Source organism: Phocoena sinus, chromosome 14 (genome assembly GCF_008692025.1).
Source record: "Phocoena sinus isolate mPhoSin1 chromosome 14, mPhoSin1.pri, whole genome shotgun sequence".
Lineage (NCBI taxonomy): Eukaryota > Metazoa > Chordata > Mammalia > Artiodactyla > Phocoenidae > Phocoena > Phocoena sinus.
The window spans coordinates 89,485,782-89,506,916 of record NC_045776.1 but is presented as its reverse complement, the minus strand read 5'-3'; the positions used below and the strand labels follow the sequence as shown (position 1 = coordinate 89,506,916).

At 43.6% G+C, this 21,135-nt stretch overlaps 1 long non-coding RNA gene across 1 annotated transcript; it reads left to right on the top strand.

Annotated features, from left to right (window-relative positions):
• Positions 1-5,197: 5,197 nt before the first annotated feature.
• Positions 5,198-18,260, top strand: LOC116739255. The gene is made up of 4 exons (XR_004345501.1): positions 5,198-5,374; positions 8,799-8,994; positions 13,906-15,479; positions 16,098-18,260. It is a non-coding gene; the product is annotated as an uncharacterized LOC116739255 (long non-coding RNA).
• Positions 18,261-21,135: the final 2,875 nt, after the last annotated feature.

The window sequence follows — 21,135 nt, the reverse complement described above, 5'->3', positions numbered from 1 at the left end:
GATGGGAAATAAGTATATGAAAAGCTGCCCAGTATCATACGTCACTAAAGAAGTGCAAATGAAAACAACAATGAGATACCACCAGGTACATATAGAATGGCTAAAATCCAAAACACTGAGAACACCAAATGCTGGCAAGGATGAGGAGCAACAGGAACTCTCATCAGTGCTGGTGGGGGTGCAAAATGGTGCAGCCACTTTGGAAGACAGTTTGGCATGTCTTTTAACAAAATTAAACATGCTCTTACCATGTAATCTAGAAGTCGTGCCCCTTGGTATTTATCCAAATAAAATTTCATGAATATTTCATATCCACATGAAAACCTACACATGAATATTTATAGCAGCTTTTTTCATGAGTACTGAAACTTGGAAGCAATCGAGATGTCCTTCAACTGGTAAATATATAAACAAACCGTGTGCATCTATATAATGGAATATTATTCAGAAATTTTAAAATGAGCTGTAAAACGACATGGAGGAATCTTGAAAGCACATTGCTAAGTGAACGGAGCCAATGTGAAAAGGCTACCATATGATTTCAACTATATGACACTCTAGAAAAGGTGATACTGTGGAGACAGTAAAAAGATCAGTGGTTGCTGAGATTTGGGGGGGCGGTTCTAGTTATGGAGAGAGGTGCAAATAGGTGGAGCATGGGAGATTTTTAGGGCAGTAAAACTAGTCATGAGACTGTAATGGTGGATACAACTTTGTCAAAACTCGGGGAATGTAGAACACAAAAAGTGAATCCTGGTGTAAACTATGGACTTTAATAATAATCATAATGTATTGATATTAGTGCATCAATTGTAACGAATATACCCCAGTAATATAAGATGTAAATATAGGGAAAACTGTCTGCAGATGGGGGAATGGAGTAGAAGAGAACTCTCTGTACTTTACAATCCATTTTTATGTGAAACTGACACTGCTCTAAAAAAAATGGTCTATTAATTTTAAAAAAACCAAAACTGAACATGGGCCATAAAAAAAAGAATTTTACAAGTTGGTCTTACTCATGGATATAGATTTTTAAATCCTCAATTAAATGTGAACAAAAGTGGGGCTTCCCTGGTGGCGCAGTGGTTGAGAGTCTGCCTGCCGATGCAGGGGACACGGGTTCGTGCCCTGGCCCGGGAAGATCCCACATGCCGCGGAGTGGCTGGGCCCGTGAGCCCTGGCCGCTGAGCCTGCGCATCCGGAGCCTGTACTCTGCAACGGGAGAGGCCACAACAGTGAGAGGCCCGGGTACCGCAAAAAAAAAAAAAAAAAAGAACAAAAGTGAATCAGGCAATATACATGTATCTATAAATATGTGTTTTTATATGTACACAATAGACATATTTTTATGGACTTACATTTGATCGTTTGGGTTTATCCCAGTACTGCATAGGCAACTGGACATTAGGAAATCTTTTAACATAATTCACCAAATCAACAAATTATAAAATAGACAAGGACTGTATGACCCTCTTAATAGATGCAGAAAATAACATCCTAAAACTTTTGATATTCAATGTTAAAAAATGAAAAGGAAAGAAAATTATTTTTCAAAGTAGGAGTAGAAAGGAACTTCCTTAACCTGAAAAGGTATTTGTACTAAAAGCTTGCAATACATACCATTCTAAGATACAGCCTTTCCAGTCAGGAAAAAATCAAATCTGCCTGGTAGCACTGCTTCTATTCAACACTCTTGAGAAGAATTTCCCGTGCAAGTCAGAAAAAGTATTGTTCACAATAAAAAGTGATTAACAAATTTAAATATATTAAAATTCAAATTTGCTGTACAACAAAAAAATCACCATAAGCAAAATAGAAAGACTAGCATCACGTCAGAAGGAGCTTAACAATAATTACAGGGAATTAGTATCCAGAATACATTAAATAAAGACCTTCTGTAAATCTATAAGCAAAAGTCAGAAAGCTAAATAAGCAAAAGCTCTTCACAGAACATGTGAACAGGGGAGTAATGGGAGCCCTCATCCATTACTGGTGGATACACGTCCACAGGAGGACAAGGAAATATGTGTAAGATTGTTCCTTGAAGTAATGCTGAATCAGTTGCAAAAGTAAAAATTACTTTGGATCAAGAAAGTAAACACTGGGCTTCCCTGGTGGCGCAGTGGTTGAGAGTCCGCCTGCCGATGCAGGGGACACTGGTTCGTGCCCCGGTCCGGGAAGATCCCACATGCCCGTGAGCCATGGCCGCTGAGCCTGTGCGTCCGGAGCCTGTGCTCCGCAACAGGAGAGGCCACAGCAGTGAGAGGCCCGCGTACCGCCAAAAAAAAAAAAAAAGGAAGTAAACACTGCCCCTCATTAGGCTGGAAGGACAGACATAAATTAAGGCACCTGCAAAGTTAACAGGAAGCAATGTTTCTCCCTAGGACAAGCTGTAAATTTTCATCAAGAAGCCCTCTTAGAGTGATTGCTGCTTTCTTCCTCACCGAGAAAACTTTATCTCTAAAATCATAAACCATCGTAAACTGTGCCCTTTGAAAGTATATCAGTAAAAATGAAATATCTCACTCTTGCCTGGGGGAGCTAAATGACTTTGACTCAGAGAAGCAACCTCTTTTCCAACCCAGGGGCAGAGCTTCAGGTAAGGAGTGTCCGGACACAGCCTTCCACAGTCATCTTATCTTTGTAGTTTCTTAGGAAACCAGACCCTGGACCCACTTGGCATTCTGGACCTGATATTGTTCCCTTTACACACAGCCTTGTTGTGCTATCAAAACACTGCTTCATGTAAAGTTCACCCAAATTTACCTTTCACCTAAATACTTTAATTATTGATCTCTTCCTTTGGACTGATGACCCATATGCTTTCTCAGGCGTTTACCTTCCCTCATTGCAATGAGTCAATAAATTGAACGTTGTTGAACTACAGATGTGCACCTGGTGAGGGGTAAAGTCTCTAGGCTGATTAGGCTAGGAATAGTAAAACCAAACAAAACTCAAAACTAAAAACAAAAAAAAAGCACCAAATATCTAACAATCAGCATAAATTATGGTGTATTCATAAATTGAACAGTATACCATAGTTTAAATGAATGAGCCGTATCTATGTTCACCCATATAGGTAAAACCTAACTTTGAGTTTAAAAAAAAATGAGTTAAAACTGTTACATCTTACCTATCATTCATTTGAATTAAAAATAAAACAAAAAATAAATAAAACAAAATATCTGCTGTAGACTGACTGAGGTGTCCCCTTGAAATTCACAAGTTGAAACCTACCCCTCAGTGGGATGGTGTTTGGAGGTGGGGGCTTTTGGAAGGCCATCAGGTCATGAGGGGGAGCCCTCGTGAATGCGATTGGTGCCCTTACAAAGAGGCCCCAGGGATCTCCCTTGCCCTTTCTGCCATGTGAGGGCACAGAGAAAAGGTGGCCGTCTGTGAGCCAGCACTGGGGCCCTAAGGAGTCACTGAATCTGCTGGTGCCTTGATCTTGGACTTCCCAACCTCCAGAACTGTGAGGAATATACTTCTGTTGTTTACAAGCCACCCAGTCCACGGCATTTTGTTATAGCAGCCCAAATGGATTAAGACAACATCACTACATGTAGTCTGTGTAGTAAAGCTATAGATGCTCTGAGTAGAAAGACACAGGATGAATTAGAGCCGTCTCTCCTTGGGCTGGGAGGGATGGCTAAAGGGAGTGGGACTGATGTACTGGGGCTAATGAATAGCTGATAACAATGTTTTCTTTCTTTTGTTATTTATTTATTTTTTTTTTGCGGTACGCGGGTCTCTCACTGTTGTGGCCTCTCCCATTGCGGAGTACAGGCTCCGGATGCGCAGGCTCAGCGGCCATGGCTCACGGGCCCAGCCACTCCGCGGCATATGGGATCCTCCCGGACCGGGGCACGAACCCGTGTACCCTGCATCGGCAGGCGGACTCACAACCACTGCGCCACCAGGGAAGCCAGTGGGGTGCTTTTGACAATGCAGATTTCAGGCTTCCCACTATTTCAGACTCTCCAGGGGGTGGGCTCAGGGGAATTTTAACAAGCCCTTCAACTCCTACTTTATCCCCCCCCCCCCCCGATCTTTCCCCTTTGGTAACCATAAGTTTGTTTTCTATGTCTGTGAGTCTGTTTCTGTTTTGTAAATAAGTTTATTTGTATCATATTTTAGATTCCACATATGAGTGATATATGATGTTTGTCTTTCTCTGTCTGACTACTTCACTTAGAATGATAATCTCTAGGTCCAACCATGTTGCTGCTAAATTTTCAAAGAACTAGATTTATGTGATACGTAAGGACTGATTTATGTGCTGCATTGTCGACTGAAAAAAATGCACAACCTAAAAGTTGAGAGTTATGTTTTATTTGGTGGACATTCTGAGGACTTCAAGCCCAAGACACAGCATGTCAGATAACTGTGAGAGACTGCTCTGAAGAGGCGAGGTGGGGGGCGCCAGGATACATAGGAGTTTTTGCAACAAAGACCAGGTAGATGGAACATCAAAAGATTACTGTTGATTAAAGAAAACCAGATTCTTCAAGTTAAGGGATTTAGTGCTTTTCTGTGTATGGGAAGATGCAAGAGTCTGAGGTCACTGAAGTCATTCCTTTGATGTGCACCTCAGCTCTCTGGGGCCAGTGTCCTGTGTTTTCCCATCCTGAGTCCCCTCAGGGTGCACTGTCAGGGGTGGGGGGGTGGCTGCAGCAGGTGACTGCTAGATGGGGGGCATCCTGTTTCTAGCCTGAGTTCCCTCAGGGCTCACCATGGGGGCAGCTGCAATATGATGGCTTGATGGCAGCAACATCCTTTGTTTACTGTTATGGCAGGCAATATCTTTCTTTCACACATTTATTTCTTCTGCTTCCCAGACGTCTATTTTGTTTCTTCCCAACGTCTTTACTGCCTAATTCATTTATTTCCACGTTTTCCTGTTAAAGTAGTGGGATACTCCACTTTGCACTATGTGATCTAAAATTCTTGCAACAATACACTTAGGAGGGTGTTTCCTCTTAGTTTCCCCCCGCCACCGTCACTCTCTGTGCTTCAGGTCAGCTCCGCCTCAAGACCCCCGGCGTCTGACGCCAGGGGGGTCAGACGGGCTGACGCCAGGTCCAGACATCCATCATCGCAGCCCGCCCACCCGCGCAGAGGAGGCGGTGGGAGCTCCCGGCCAGATGCGCCGCGGAGCCCTCTGTGAAATGTAGTTCTAGAGCGAGCAGCGCTATGGGATATGTAGTTCTGAGCGGACACTTGCGCGGCCCTGCGGCGTCAGCGTCGCGCCCCGGAGAGGTCAGGTGTGGGGGGCGGCGTCCGCGTTTGCGGGGGTCCCGCTGCGGGCCCGCAGCACAGCCGTGCGGCCGAGTGAGGCGGCCAGTGAGGGTCGGATCCGGGGGTTCTTGGGGTGAGTGGCTGAGGACTGCGGAGACTGGGTGATTCGGGCCCGCAGGTCGCGGGCCTGGAGCGTGACAGCTGCGTCGGGCGCCGTGCGGGCTTGGGGAGGCGAGTACCGGGGCTGCGGGGGTGGGTGATTGGGATGAGCTGGCGTGGGGAAGGGGTTTTAAGTGATTGCGGACGTGCGAGGGCCGGTGTGTGGGGATCCGTGGGTCCGCAGACAGTGACTGGACGGCTGTAGTGATAAATGATGTGGGGTGCGCGGTACTGGTGCTTGAAGGTTACCTGAGTCGGTCCGAAGGCGTCAGTGATGCGGCACCTGGACCTGGGGTGCCTTCTGGAGGTCGGTGACGGCGGCCTGTGTGGAGAGCAGAAACTGGGTGCCTGCTGGGGTCGGCAGAGGGCGACGAACTTGCTGCTTGGAGGAACCATGACCTTTAATGTTTGTGGGGTGAATGATTGGGGTTCGGTATGGTTTGGGGATGGCTGGGGTTTGTGAGAGCTCTGTGAATGGGGAGACCGGATCTCATTGTTGGGGGGAGAATTTTTCTCAGTAGCTTATTACTGTGCCGTAGGGACGAGTGGGTTGGGGGCCCTGTGGGGGTCAGTGCTGGGGCGGGGAGTGCGGTGTGTGTAAATTATAGGCTCGTGGAGGAAGCTTATCTTATCCCTGGTCGAGGAACTAAGATCCCACATGCTGCGGGGCAACTAAGCCCACACGCCACAACTAGAGAGAGAAAACTGGCACGCGCCACACCTGGAGAGAAGCCCGAGCGCCACAATGAAAGATCCCGCGTGCTGCAACTAAGACCTGATGCAGCCAAGTAATAATAATAATAATAATAGGACTTCTCTGGTGGCGCAGTGGTTGAGGGTCTGCCTGCTAGTGCAGGGGACACGGGTTCGAGCCCTGGTCTGGGAGGATCCCACATTCCGTGGAGCAACTGGGCCCGTGAGCCACAACTACTGAGCCTGCGCGTCTGGAGCCTGTGCTCCGCAACGAGAGAGGCCGCAATAATGAGAGGCCCGCGCACTGCGATTAAGAGTGGCCCCCGCTCGCCGCAACTAGAGAAAGCCCTCGCACAGAAAAGAAGACCCAACACAGCCAAAAATAAATTAATAAATAAAATTTTAAAAAATAATAATAATAACAAACAAATAATTTTTACAAAAATATGAAGAAGCCTGTGGGGGTGGATGATTTTGAGAGTCGGTGATGGGAGCTGTTGGTGTACGAGGTAGGGCTGTGGGAGGGCCGGGATGGGCCACGTGGGTCTGAGTGGGAGTCGCAGGGCTGGTTGGGGGCGGCCTTGGTGGAGTAAGTGATGAGGGCCTTACGAGTGTTTGCCCAGGGTGTGGGATTGAGCGAGGGGTCTTTGAGGGTAATGATTGGGTGGCCTCGAATCAGTGATTGGAGACATAGGACACCTGGATATCGCGTGTTGGTTGGTCTGGGGGCTAGTGAATGGACTATGGAGAGAAAGGGGTGGGGGGAGCCTGTGGGCGTGAATCATTGAAAGGCCTCGGCAGCTCATGTTTAGGGAGACCTTCTGGGAGTTGATGGCCGGGGGGCCTGGGGAGGTAATGCATGGCAGGGGCTCAGGGTGAGGGGTTAGGTATCATTTGGGGGTTAGTGGCTGAGACTGATTGGGTGGCCTCTGATAGGCAAAACAACAGGTCTATGAGTATATTTATTGGACTGAAAAAAAATATGTATATAAAAATATGTTTTCACTATATAGCATTAAAGCCAGTTCACAAAGTTAGAAAGACTATAAGATCACGTTTTTGTTTCTACCACCCTTTGAGAAACTACTTACCTTGAAGTAGCGGGATTATGGGTAATTGTTTCTTTATTTAGCTTACATGTATTTTCTGATTTCTCTATAATCATATTATGCAATAATAAGAGCACTAACTAGCATTTATAAAATGTTTGTGTGCCAGTCTCAGTTCTAAGCTTTTTACACGTATTAACTAATTTAGAACATTATGAGGTTAAAATGAACTCTGTTGTATTTTGAGGAGAAACTGATGCAAACTATTCACTTAATGAATTGTTGGATTCAATTTCCTCTTTTATTCATGATTTTAAAAGTGAAATTGATGTTCTCCTTTCCTATTTGCTGTATGTTACACACACACACACACATTCTTCGTCTCTCTTCCTCACTTACTTACTTTCAGAGAGAATGATGGAAAATGCCCAATTTTCCAGGCCACCCACCCTTGTGAAGAAAATCACATTCTTCCAACCTTCCAGAGTGCTGTGCTGTGGAAGCTTGTGTGAGACAAGGGTTCTGGAATTCAGAGGCAGCCTTTCAGAGACCATGCACACTTGCGCTCACCCCTCCCTCCACCCACGTGCAGTCCTGTGTTTGGACCGTGCTTCTTCTCTTGCTCCCACGTAAGGACAGGCCAGGCCAGAGGGCCCGAATCCTCTCCAGCACAGAAAGAAGGGACTGTGGGCCCCTTCGAGCTGAAGAGTTGATGGGGACTCCAAGGCAAAGACAAGATTCTGATGTACACATTCAAGCTCCAGAAACCCTTCTCATAATCATTCTGTTTTCCACTTCTTATCTTAAGGGTCCTTAGTGGGCACTTTAGTGTCCATATCACCTTTAATTCTTATAAGCATCCCACGTGGTCTGTGTTTCCATCACCATTTAAAACAAAACAAAACACACCAGGCTTAGTGAAGTGAAGTGCTTTGCTTAAAGTCACATGGCCAGCAAGAGACAAAGCTCAGACTGAACCTTATTTGTTTTATTCCATATCCCATGTTCTTTGCCTGAAACACATTCACTCCCAAGCACCTAATTAAATGTTTTGTACCAAGGGGTCTTGAGATATTTGTAGAGGACCTGTTAAGTCTCACAGATGATCATGGAATTCACAGGGCTTTTTGGAGTTTTTGCAGAGCTCTTGGGTTAAACACTGCTACTGGGACTTCCCTGGTGGTGCAGTGGTTAAGAATCCGCCTGCCAGTGCAGGGGACACGGGTTCGAGCCCTGGTCCAGGAAGATCCCACAGGCCGTGGAGCAACTAAGCCCGTGCACCACAACTACTGAGCCCACATGCCACAACTACTGAAGCCGATGCACCTAGAGCCCATGCTCTGCAACAAGAGAAGCCACCGCAATGAGAAGCCCGCACACCACAACGAAGAGTAGCCCCCGCTCGACGCAACTAGAGAAAGCCTGCTCTCAGCAACGAAGACCCAACACAGCCAAAAATTAAAAAAAAAAAAGGCACTGCTATTAATGCTGTGGGGTACCCTCTGCATACTCCAGTCCTTGTTAGCTCTGTTTAGAGTCTATAGAAAACCCAGTCTGGGCTTTAAATGAAGGTCAGTTTCCAGCAAGATAGGGAGATTTAGATGCCAAAGAGTATGCCTCAACTAAAGAGAACTTAATTTGCTACTGATTCAACAGATTCCAGTTTCCATGAACTAATCGGCTTATGTGAGATGGAGGACGCCCAGGACCAGGGATTCATCCTTGGTGAAGAGTCCTGACCAGAGCCCTCTAACTTGAGCATTATGACAGAGTCCAGAAGATTCACATGATAGGGCAGAGCCTAGATTTGCTGGCCCTTTCCCAAGAGTAGCAAAAAATGACCAAGTCCCAGGTGAGTAATTTATTTATTCCTCAATTGTGGTTTCATACAATTCACCCATTTAAAGTGAATAATTTAATATTTTTTAGTAAGTTTAGAGGGTTCTGCAATCATCTACTTGTGCAACCACAGTCTAATTTTTTTTTTGAAAATGGCACAGTGGAAACTAATGTGCCATTTTTAAATTAATTAATTAATTATTTTTGGCTGCCTTGGGTCTTCGTTGCTGTGTGCGGACTTTCTCTAGTTGCGGTGAGCAGGGGCTACTCTTCGTTGCAGTGTGCGGGCTTCTGATTGCAGTGGCTTCTCTTGTGGAGCACGGGCTCTAAGCACACGGGCTTCAGTAGTTGTGGCACACGGGCTCAGTAGTTGTGGCTCACGGGCTCTAGAGCACAGGCTCAGTGATTATGGCACAGGGGCTTAGTTGCTCTGCGGCATGTGGGATCTTCCCTGGCCAGGGCTCAAACCCGTGTCCCCTGCATTGGCAGGTGGATTCTTAACCACCGTGCCACCAGGGAAGTCCCTAATGTGCCATTTTTTGTTTTGTTCATTTTCCAGAGCATACAAACTTTTTCCTTTAGAAATTAGAGTGGAGGTTTATCATTCAGGTTTTCTCTAGAGTTGAGTTGAATTACAGTGAGTTCACAATTTAAGTTAGCTTAGGTTCACCTATGATTAGCCAACCCGTGGCTGCTCCCACTTACACTGCCTTTTGATCTTTTCAGTATTTGAACTGAGAGGGAGTTGGACTGCAGTTTCAGTTAATTTTGGTTCACCTGTGTGTTCAACTCTGGAAGACTCCTGGAATCCAAACATTGCAAAAATATGTAGGACTATGCAAATTTTCTCTTTCCACCTGTTAAAAAAAAACAAAAAGGTTAACATAGTAGGCCTGAGACTGCTGTCTTTGAAAGGGTGTTTGCAAGGCAGGCCTCTGGCAAGTCAGCTTGTGGAGAGTTCGCTGCACTGCCGTGACAGGCTCCCTGACTGATAAAGGGGTGCCAGTGGGCCCACAGAGGCCTTCTCCGAGGTTCCAGACCACCTCACTAAGGCAAGCATTGCAGTGAAGCGAGACCAAAACACGAATTTTTTGGTTTCCAGTGCGTATGAAAGTTATGTTTACTCTCTACTGTAGTCTATTAAATGTGCAGTGGCATTATGTCTCAAAAAACAATGTACATACTCTAATTTAAAAATCCTTTATTGCCAAAAAATGCCAACCATCATCTGAGCCTTCAGCAAATCGTAATTTTTTGCAATAATCACATCAAAGATCACTGATCAAAGATCACCGTAACAAATATAATAATAATGAAAAAGTTTGAAACATTGCGAGAATTACCAAAATGTGACACAGAGACCCAATGTGAGCAAATGCTGTTGGAAAAATGGCACCAGTAGACTTGCACGATACAGGGTTGCCACAGAGCTTCAATTTGTGAAAAACACAGTATCTGTGAGGCTGTAAAGCAAAGCACAATAAAACGAGGTCTGCCTGTACTGTATAAACAGCATGGTGTATGGTGGACGCCTGCTTTCCTTTTGGAAGCTGCTGTGTGACCAGCCTCCATGACACATCTTGCATGCTGAGTCTCTACTGGTCTTTCCTGGGCAGAAACATCAAACAAAAGTTGCTGCATTCTCTTTGCTGGGGTGGAGTGTGCTCTGTGTGGCCCCTCATAGGAGGGAGAGAGCACAGGTACCGTGCACACAGACTCCTCCAGCACCTGCCTCTTTCTCTTTCCTCACTGATCTGCTGTGTGTCCCTGCTGTGTTGCTATAATCCATCTTAGCCACGAGTACAACTGTGCCAAGTCTTGCGAGTCCCCCTGTGAATTACCGAGTGTGCGGGTGGCCTTGGGGACCCCTGAAGCACCACTCTTCTACCTCTGCACTTTCTTGGCAAAATTCCAGAAGAATGCCATGAAAAACTGTTGGGCTAAACAATTTATTCCTGTTAGGGACTCTTCCAGATTCCAGCTTTTCCCATCAGTCCTCACCCATGTCTAAACTTGGTTAATTTCTTCTCATTCTTAAGTCCCTCTGGCTTATGGCACCTTCTCCTCTGACTGACCATATCCAGAACAGACACCTGTCCCCAAGTATAGAATCTGCCACAGTTCTCTGATAACCTATAGAGAGCTTGCTACTCTCTGAAACTGAATTCCTCAAAACTTCCTTGTATCCATATGTCTCCGCTGGCCCTATAGAAAAGTATAATTAGTGTCCAGGTTCATGGGAGCAAGGGCCTTTTGTATCTTTCTACGTGTTAATTCTGTCTCCAATCTTAGATGACTCTTTGGATAGGTATAAAATTCTTGGTTGACAGTCATTTTCTCTCAGTGCTTTAAAGAAACTGTTTTACCGTCTTACGGCTTCTAATATTGCCGGTAAGAAATCTGTCGGTTTAATCGTCATTACTTTATGGGTAATATATCTTTCTCTTTAACTTCCTGTGGGATATCATGCCTTTATCCTTTTGTTGAAATGTTATGATTCCTGAAATTCACGTCTTTCACTTCTCAGTTGTTTTACCTTGGAATATTTCCTCTTTCCCAGTCTCTGTTTTTTCTTTGGGAATTCCTTTTGAGGTGAATATTGCACTGTCTCATTTTGTCTCTGTGCCCAACATCTGCTAGTTCATATTCCCAGCCTCTATGCTGCATTCTCTGTACATTCTTTGGGGATATTTTTGTTTTTTTTTTTTTTGCAGTACCCGGGCCTCTCACTGCTGTGGCCTCTCCTGTTGTGGAGCACAGGCTCTGGACGCGCAGGCTCAGCGGCCATGGCTCACGGGCCCAGCCGCTCCGCGGCATGTGGGATCTTCCCAGACTGGGGCACGAACCCGTGTCCCCTGCATCAGCAGGCAGACTCTCAACCACTGCGCCACCAGGGAAGCCCCGCCTGGTCATTTTTATAGTCTCTTTTTGCTTATTTACTTTTGTGATTCCCTAATTTATTTATTTAAACATTTCATCTAATCCTTTTATAGTCTGTATCTGATCATTCTAATATCTGATGTATTTTGGGCCTAAATCTGTTGCTTATCATTTGGGTGATCTCTTCCCTCATAATGGCTTCGTTTTCATGTGGGTTTGGTGATCTTTGTTTGTGAACCGTCAATAATATGTGTTTAAGCTTAAGCTGGAGGACTCCTGACTGAATGAATTGGGGAACATTTTCTTCCAGAGACAACTTGTATTTGATTCTGCTAAAGTCCAGGGGGAGCTACCTACTACCTGGGACCCTTCCTACCCCCTTTTGGAATCCTGGTTTACTGTGTGAATCTAAGGTTCAGCAATTTTAGTACTGGCTCAAGGCCCAGTGTTCTGGTTTTAAAACTGATATCATCATTTATATTGAGGGAAAATGCTTTTTCCAATTGCTTAAAGTTTACCCGACTCCAAGATCTGAGAAGAGCACTCCACCAAACTTACAAGACTCCCTTTCCTACGAGCCACTTTATTAACGTTAGTTTTACTTGAGAAATAAAATATTGCCTGCCATATCAGTAAATAAATGATGTCATAGTCAATAGTAGTTGCAGCCCTCCAAAGGTGAGCTGGTGAGCCCTGAGGGAGCTCAGGAAGGAGCAAAGAATACCTGCCATCCGGCAGCATCAGACTGCAGCCACTCCCATTGGTGGGCCCTGAGGGACTAAGAGTCCACATGCCAAAATAAATAAAACAAATAATAAACAAATATACTTTTTTAATTTTTTAAAAAAGAACATCTTTAGTTTAAAACCAAGAAAAACCGGTTTGGGAAGCCTTATTTGTGGTCTTTGCTTCCCCTCAGTGGGTCTTACAAATGCTAATAAAAACATTAGAATAATTAATGTTACCAGGAAAAAAACCCTGTAAGAAAAGTCTAGATACTTTTTCCAGCAAGATAGAAATTTTAAAAAGGACTTCTCTCAAATGAATAAAGAAATCTTTAGATGGTTATTTAAAATGGGATAAATAAAACAGACATTTATGTGATTAAAAAACAATGTTTTGATATTACACTACCCAAGGTTAAATGGGCCAAAAGGCATCCCTACTGGTCCTCAACATTAAAAGCCAAACAAGTCCACTCTATTTACCCCAGTTTAAATATATATATAAATATATATATTTAAAGGGCTGAAGAAAAAAACTTTTACACTGAGCCCGTGCTCCTAGAGCCCATGCTCTGCAACAAAGAGAGGCCACCACAATGAGAAGCCCACTCACTGCAACGAAGAGAAGCCCCCGCTCGCCGCAATTAGAGAAAGCCCGCGTGCAGCAACAAAGACCCAACACAGCCAAAAATAAATTAAAAAAAAAAAAAGTTAAGTGATGGAAGTTTATTGAATAGCTAGGTCATTCACACAAAAAATAAGATACTAAGACATCAGTTACTAAACAGAGAAACTAAAGGTATTTAGGACTATTAATGAATATGTTTGGTGCCACACTGAGATGTTGTCTATAAGAAAACAAATGTTTTTCGAAATTATCACTGACATTTATGTTCACCAATCTACAGAATCCTAATGTAAAAGTTCATAATTGCTTATTTCTTAGTTTTTCACTAGAATTTCAGGTTTTTAAGAGCTGAGGATTCTAATTTAAATATGTAATTAAAACTAATAGAGGCTGCTTCTGGTTTCCAGACAGTCTGCTCCCCTTCTCTCTCTCCGGAGTGTACTTTCACTTTGCTTAATAAAACACTTGCTGCTTAAAACTTCTATATATCTCTTGATTGAATGCTTTCCTTTGGGAGGACGAGCCCTGAGGAATTGCTGTTCTGCCTATAACGTTTTGGTGCCGTGACTCAGATTGCTGCCAAGATACAGAGAAGCCCTTCTGCTCAAGCTACTTATGGTTTACAATATGGGAATTTACACCTGTGGGTAAAATTAAAACACTTTCTTTTCTCTCTGCCTGGTCCCTCCAGAAACTGGAGACCCTTGAGTTCTGAACAGCCTCATCAGATGGGCAACTGACCATCCATCCTCAAGATTCACCCTTAGGATGTATCCTAAAGAATTGGGCTAAGTTTGATCCCCAAACCTTGGGGAAGAAGCGATTAATTTTCTTTTGCAACATGGCATGTCCACAGTACAAGCTAGGAGGGGGAGAAATTTGGCCTGAATATGGGAGTTTAAACTCCAATACCATTCTCCAGCGTGACCTTTTTTGTCAAAAGTGGAGCGAGGTCCCTTTTGTCCAAGTCTTCTTTGCCTTGAGGGAAAACCCCGAACTTTACAGGACTTGCTGGGTAGACTCTGCTGACTTGGCAATGCCTAATTTGCTTACCAAACCTCCCTCCCCCTCTCCTGGTGATACTAAGCCTTAGTCGACAATAAGCCTTGTCCATCGGAGCCCTCTTCTGGGGAAAAGAAGGAGCCTCTTACACAAACGGCCTCTTCCCCACTGTACCCAACGCTGGACGCCCCCCCACCCCACCCCGCGCCGAAGCTTTGGCCCCTTACCCGGGGCCCCATAACTCAAAACTTTGCCCACTTCAGGAGGTAATAGGGCCCTCCGAATTTCCCATAAGGATCAAAGTTCCTTTTTCTATGCAGGGTCTCAGTCAGATAAAACAAGATCTAGGAAAGTTTTCAGATGACCCTGAAAAAAATCTAGGTAAGTTTAGGCATCTAACTATGACCTTCGAGTTAACTTGGAGGGATGTTTATATCATCCTTGCCCGGACACCCTCTCAGTCAGAAAGAACAACCATATACGAAGCCACCGCTCAGCTGGGAGACGGCTACCACGTGACAAACCCCCAACAATTTCCCAGGGGAACTGTGGCTGGCCGTTCCCCAGATGGAACCCAATTGGGACTATAATACTTCAGTAGGGCTGGCAGCCAGGGACCACTCCCTCTTCTGCCTGGTTGAGGGAAAGAAACAATGTAAACTAAAACCTGTTCATTATGGGCAAGGATGACAGGAAAATCCCACTGCCTTCTGTGAGTGGCTGAGGGAAGTCTTTATAAAACACTTAGACCCAGACTCAGAGGCAGGGAAACTGGTTTTAAATGACCGTTGCAACACTCAAGCTGCCCCAGACATAAGGAGGAAAATACAAACGGTGGCCCTAGGACCTAGCACTCCTGTCTCAGAACTCCTTAGGGCTGCCGCCTCTGTCTTCTACAACCAGGAGAGAGAGGAGGAGAGGGAAAAGAGAAAGAAAAACGCAAGGCTAAGAGGCAGGCCCAACTAGTGGCAGCATTACAGGTCCAGCAGCCAACTCCTGGTTGCCCCCAGGAGGCTTCCCCCTCACCACCACCCCAACTCCCCCGGCAACTGTCATCGCTGCGGGAAACCAGGACACTGGAAGACAAACTGCCCGGAGACAAAAAACCCCCTACCAGGGTACCTGGCATTGCTAGCTGGATCCATCACACCAGGGTCAAGCCACGGGTTGCAACTGCTGAGGAGAAGCCCTCCAAGGATCCTCCAGACAGCTACACTTGTAAGCCCCTAGAGAACGTGAGGCTCCTCTTTAAGAAACAAACAGGTAGGTAGCTCCTCTTAAAACCCTCTTAACACAACATAGCTGCGCTCCAGTACTGGGCTGCTGCGTGACAACAGGACTTCTCATATTTGTAGTTTGACTTCTCTGTCTCCCTCAAGAATAGACCCCAAATTGTCATTTTTAACTTTTGCCTTGCTTCTCATTTCCTGCCAGTCCCGAGTTCACTGATATAAACCCCTACCAGGGGGTTCTCAAGCAGGCACAGCACTTCCTTGTGGCAACCAGTTCTACATATTCCAGTTACTGTTGGCTATGCCTTGACAAATCTGTTGGGGGAAGTGGATCCGCCTATCTGACAACACCTTGGGGATAGGCTTTAACCTCAGCCAACTTAGACTATGTTGTACACAAGTGCCCTTCTGTCCAGATCCCCGAGGCTGTTTACCAATACTTGTTCCAATCACAAAACCAGCCTCAAGGATAGAGCCTCCCAAGAGTTTCACTAAAAAAAAACCCCAAAACAAGCAAACGAAAAAAACATGGTCTTGGCTGTCCTGGCTCCTTCCTTTTCTGGGGCCCCATGCTTCCATCTTCCTTTTGCTCCTGTTCTGGCCTTGCCTACTAAACTTCCTAACTAAATTTGCCTCCTCTTGCCTTCAGGCAATGAAATTTCAGATGGTCCTCAGCCAAGGATATCAGCTCACCAACACTCAAGAAATGACTTCATTCTACATGGGACCTTTGGATCAACCCCCCAGGACAAGTGGACAGAGACCTGACATGACAGTCAGCAAGAGGAGGGACCCTAAACCCCTCTACATCCCTCTTCAGTAGGAAGCATTTCAGTATACAGTAGGAAAGTAGAATGCATGTTTTCAGTAAAGAGGGTACGAGGAATGGAATTACACTTTATTGGGGAAAAAAAAGAAAGTATGTCTTAGAGCTGGTTGGTTTTGGATGGGAAAATAAGGGATGAACTAATATGGAAACAGAAAGTGATGAAAGATTGTGGAAAGGAACCCTGAAGAGGGAAAAAAAAAGGTTTTATGCATGATCAGGATTAATTAAATTTAGAATGAAGTTAATTAAGTGGATTTTGTTGTTAAGGAAGCTAGTGTAAGACTGGAATTTGAACGAAGTTCTTAGAGTGCTCCTTTTTGATGACAGATTGTGTGAGTTTCTGTCCCCTTAAGTGACCTGTATTTGTTTTTTAAATCTTTTCGTGATTTTGCTTAAATCATTAAGTATTGCTTCGTAGAGACCTGTGATCCTGTTGTGTTTTAAAACCTTTTTGATATTTTTAACAAATTTCCCAAATATCAAAATCTAACTTTTAGCCTCCAACTGACTCTGGGATGCTTTGAAGGAACCCTGAAACATCTCAGAGAGAAATGCTAAACTCATTAAATTTATTTGTTATGTTAAAATACTTGAGAAGCATTGTCAAGAGACTGGAGATGAACCTTAGGTTACAGTATATGGATAAATGCCATTAATATAGATATCCCAAATTTTATATGGAATGCCTAACATCTGATATGCCCTGATATAATGTTATCAGTCATAAGTCTAGTTATTATCCTACAATGTTATATGTCACAGAAATATCCAAGTTTCTTGCCAATTGCATTGTACTCAAATCTTTAACCATGCTATTTTAAGTTTGGTCCTTTAAAGACAATCATTATTTTACACTGATGCTTTTACAAAATGGAGATCTTCAAGAAGACTCATAAAACAGATTTTTTTTAAACAAATATAAGTTTCTGATAGCCTCTAGATAATACCACTGAACTGGGTAGCAGTTCAAATAAACTGCTTTAATGACAAAACTCTAATGGAAAACCTGACGACAAAACTCTAGTGGAAAACCTGATGACTTCATCCAGATCAACAGAAATTAATACATGGGACAAAATGAACTGATAAATATGGTTTATAGCTTTATGACTACTTGGAAAATACACTAGCTTTAATCTTTGTTTTCCAAAAAAACCTTTCCTGTCATGCCATGACCTACAAGTTGTATCCTAGTGTCAGTGCAATGTACGATGTTAATTTGAGATATTGCTCTTCTGAAGAAGGTTTACAGTTACTTTGCCTGGATAGAAATAAGCTTAATTAAATATCGTAAAAACACATGAGAAATTCTTCAGTTAAAATGTTAATATAAAATGTGGGTGATGGCTAAAGATTTGATTCTATTTTGAGAGCTATTTTTTGTTTCACAGTTTTCCTTGTTTTAATTCATCTAGGGAATTCCCTGGTGGTCCAGTGGTTAGGACTCCACGCTTTCACTGCCAGGGCCCAGGTTTGACCCCTGGTCAGGGAACTAGGATCCCACAAGCCATGTGGTGTGGCCAAAAAAACAAACAAAAAAGCATAATTCACCTAAATATTTCACTCAGCGTGTTTGTGTCTGATATATATACATATACGTTACGTTCTTTAAGATATATACGTACACATATATAAATAAATATATATGTTATACATAAATAAAGATCAATAGTGTACTATTACACATAAAGAATTAAAATATTTCATCATGAATATTACTAATAATTAAAATTATATGGGAATAATAAATTTTTTACATTCTGTTGGATGCCCAAATTATAAAAAAATGATTCATAGGTGGTTTCATTGTAATTCACAGCCACATTAGTATTTTCATGTATACAGTAGGAACATTCAAAGTTGTTTGTCATATGATACTTCTGCATTTGTTAGAAATCGTAATGTAGCACTAGACTCCTGAAAGCCATCAGTAAGATAGCTTTGAAAATCAGTCCTCACAATAAGGATGGAAAGAGTCTCACATTTACAGATTTCTAGAGAGTAAAATCATCCACCAGTTTTTGGTAATTGTTTTAATCTGTGTCCTTTGGGAAGAGAGACTAGGAAGGCATCTTTTAATAACCCACAGGTAGTTATCATGTTTATAATTAAGTGCATGAAAATATTTCAGAGCTATTCACTGAATTTCACAACATTTTGTTTGGTCATTATATATATTTTTTCATTTATATATTTATTTTATTTTCGGCTGCGTTGGGTCTTCGTTGCTGCGATGGGCTTTCTCTAGTTGTGGTGAGCAAGGGCTGCTGTTTGTTGCAGTGCGCGGGCTTCTCATTGCAGTGGCTTCGCTTGTTGCGCAGCACAGGCTCTAGGAGCACGGGCTTCAGTAGTGTGGCACGTGGGCTCAGTAGTTGTGGCTCACAGGCTCCAGAGCGCAGGCTCAGTAGTTGTGGCACATGGGCTTAGTTGCTCCACGGCATATGGGACCTTCCCGGCCCAGGGCTCGAACCCATGTCCCCTGCATTGGCGGGCAGATTCTTAACCACTGCACCACCAGGGAAGTCCCTTGGTCATTATATTTTATATGCACTAGACTGCATGTGAATAGTTGATATTAGCAGCTAAAGTAAAAATTTATGTATAATAAATGACACACTCAAATTGCATGTAAGTATAGAGAATTTAGAACAAAAATGGGGCATCAAGACATTCACAGCCTTCTGAAATCAGCCGTTCTGGCTGGGTTTGCTCTGCTGGACACAGTGGGCACATCTAGAAATCACAGACAATTTTATGCTATGTTAGGCCATATTAGTCTACAATATTCAATTTTTTCTGATGAAGTAAATGAGTGAACATTTGAAAAAGGATGGATGCTTTCAAGGTATGTTTTAATATCCTTTCATTTCCACAAAATAAAAATACATTTTATGTACCCTATATTTATGAAGAATTTTTCAATATTTAAGTCCTCATTTTCAAATTTCAAGTAATTCACATAATTAATTGCATACCAAAAATATACTTGTCCCTGGTTAAAAAAATACTTGATTATTTTAGCTACTAAATACTAAAGTTTGGTTAGTATCTACCAAACGTTTTTTTTTTTTTTTTTTTTTTTTTTTTAACCAAACGTTTTAAATCTAAAACGTGGCTTGCATCTTAGAAAATGTTGACAAGTGTTAATACTATTGATTTTCAAGTTTTAAATGGTGTGTTACATTTCAGTGTACACTTTTCCTTTCACAGAACTGTGCAGTGTTAATTATTTTGGAAAAATGTCTCTGCACGTGTGCTTATCCAGTTAGACCCTTTATGACCATTCCCTTAATTCTTATCACAAAAATGGGACAAAGAAATTCTCCTATGCAGTTGATAAGCTGGTGATCGTATAACAGTTTTATAAAGTTGGATGATGAATTGGTCAGGAGCAGTACGACTGTGCAGGTGTGTCAAGGTCATTGATTTGACCTCGCTCTTGGCTGGGTTCGGTCTCCTCGGGGCAACAGCAGATGCCCACCTCCCACCCCCATCTCCCACCCCTGTGCAGTGATGTATCGCCTGACTTTGTTGGCCACAAATATCCAGTCACAAATTAGCCTCTTTACCTTACTTGCCAAAGAGGAGATATTGTTCTATAGTATGTGAAGAGCTGCAGGACAACAGCCTCTGAATTAGAATTTAAAATATGTTTTCTTCCTCTATATGGCAAGGCATGTGAATACACCCATTTTCCCTTGAAACGGCAATGTAAGTCAACAGAAAGCAAGAAATACATTTATACTTTTGTTCCATTTGCCTGGTTCTCTACAGTTTGAGCTGTAATAGAATTATTCTAAAATCAGCTTTTGATATAATATTGTTTTAAATTTTAGTAATTCATATTTAACAGCACTAATAATAGAACCGGTTAGAACCATGTACCAGTTTACTGCTAGAGGGATCATCCCCAGGGTTTAGTGATCGCTAATCCCTCTTTCATGTTATCCTTCTTGTTAAGTAACATTAAAGAGATAGAGAAGAAATTCTGGGAAACAAAGAATGTGGGACCTCCGGAGGGTGAGAAAAACCCTCAGTTCCAAAAAAGTTCCGGAAGATGAGAGGTGGCTTTCTGAAGATGAAGTGTAAACCCAGAGGGAATTTTTTCCCCAGAGCACAAGCCCAGGGCACTCAGGTGAGAACAACCTGGGGCGCAGGTGGCCACAGGTGGGCGAGGTGTCACACGTGCTTTGCTCACTCATTGTCAGAGTCAGAGCCAAAGTCACTTTGTTCTGAGTTAAACTGCTTTTTCCGTGTTGTGAACATTTCGTATAAAATGCTTTTCATGTTTGAAATTTCCATTTTGTATCCGTCTCCCATCCTCCTGGATGTTCTCCAATGTGACGTGAGCAAGCTCTTGGGCGCCGACGCCAGTCTTTCCTGCCCTTGGCCTCTCCAAGTTGGCATCTGGCCATGAGGGAGGCTCGGCACTTCCCAGCCCCGAGCCGCGTGGGACTGACATTTAAGCAGTGACATCTGTTCCTATGGAGGGGAGGGTCAGGGTCAGAAAGCAGGAGACGACGGGGAGGGGCCTGAAGCCAGGGCTCCCTGGCTGCCTGGACACTGACCCTACCTCAGCTGAAGATCCCACATACCACCAACCCAGGGTCTCCTCATCCCCCAGTCGAGCTCCCTGTGGCTCCAGGATTTTCTTTCTTTTTTTTTTTTTAATTTATTTATTTTTGGCTGCATTGGGTCTTTGTTGCTGCACGCGGACTTTCTCTAGTTGCGGGGAGCGGGGGCTACTCTTCGTTGTGGTGCACGGGCTTCTCATTGTGGTGACTTCTCTTGTTGTGGAGCACAGGTTCTAGGGCGCACAGGCTTCAGTAGTTGTGGCACACGGGCTCAGCAGTTGTGG